This window comes from Gavialis gangeticus, unplaced genomic scaffold, assembly GCF_001723915.1.
Source record: "Gavialis gangeticus isolate Ggan-Ray unplaced genomic scaffold, GavGan_comp1, whole genome shotgun sequence".
Classification (NCBI taxonomy): Eukaryota; Metazoa; Chordata; order Crocodylia; family Gavialidae; genus Gavialis; species Gavialis gangeticus.
In genome coordinates this window covers 107,593,978-107,595,045 of record NW_017729022.1, presented here as the reverse complement: position 1 = coordinate 107,595,045, position 1,068 = coordinate 107,593,978, and positions in this window count along the sequence as shown.

Here is a 1,068-nt window from a genome sequence, read left to right as displayed (position 1 = left end):
AGGTGTCCCTGTCCCGTAATGGGCAGGGGCGTCCCATGGGACTTGTGAAAGACCGAAGCAAAGTACCCATTTAGTAAGTTGGCTTTTTCCTGGGCATCAGTTGTCCCTTCTGGTTTAGCAGGGGTTCAATGCCTTTGCTTTTCCTCTGGCTCCCCACATACCTAAAAAAGGACTTTTTATTGTCCTTGATACTTGTAGCTAGTTGGAGTTCCATCGCAGTCTTGGCTTTCCTGGTTCGCTCCCTGCAGGTCTGGACTAGTGCAGAGTATTCCTCCTTGGAGGTGGATCCCGTCCTCCATACTTTGTAGGTCTTTCTTTTTAGATGCAGATGGTCTGCTAGTTCCTTGTTGAGCCAAGGGGGCTGCTGTGCCCTTTTGCTGTTTTTCATCTGAGACGGAATAGCCTTAGCTTGTACATTTAGAATAGCTCCCTTGAGGAGCAAACATTCTTCCTGGACTCCCCTCCCCTTGGGGTCATGGTCCCTTAGGGCCTCACTGACAAGTCTCCTGAGCTTGTCAAAGTCAGCTCTCCTGAAGTCGAGGACCTCTGTACTGCTGACTGACTCGCCAGCTTTTTGGCAGATAGTGAAGGTGATCAGCTTGTGGTCACTGTCACTCAGCTTCCCTTCTATCATTAGGTCACTTATTACATTGTCACTGATTGCCAGCACCAGGTCAAGCAGCACTTTACCTCTCACTCGCCCGTAGGCTTCTTGAGTCAGATAGAGCTAAACCACGCACTTGAGAAAGCTTTGCAACAATCCGGATTTGGCCGAGCGCTGTTCCCACGAGATGTCCGGGTAGTTGAAGTATCCCATGACAACCATGTGTGGCAGAAAGCCACCTTGGTTTCTCCCCAAAAGTCTCTGCCCTGTGACACTGTGATTTAAATCTCTGTGCTGTGACCATTCAATTGGGATGGGCCCAGCACACAGGGGACCACACCCTCAGCCTGTCTCTTTAGGGAACTGGAGCTGGCTGCATTCCTGAGGGAGGGGGAAACCTGCTCCCTCTGCCTACGTGACTTGCATCACTTACCTGGGTAAGGGGTTTCTACCTGGGGAGCTGG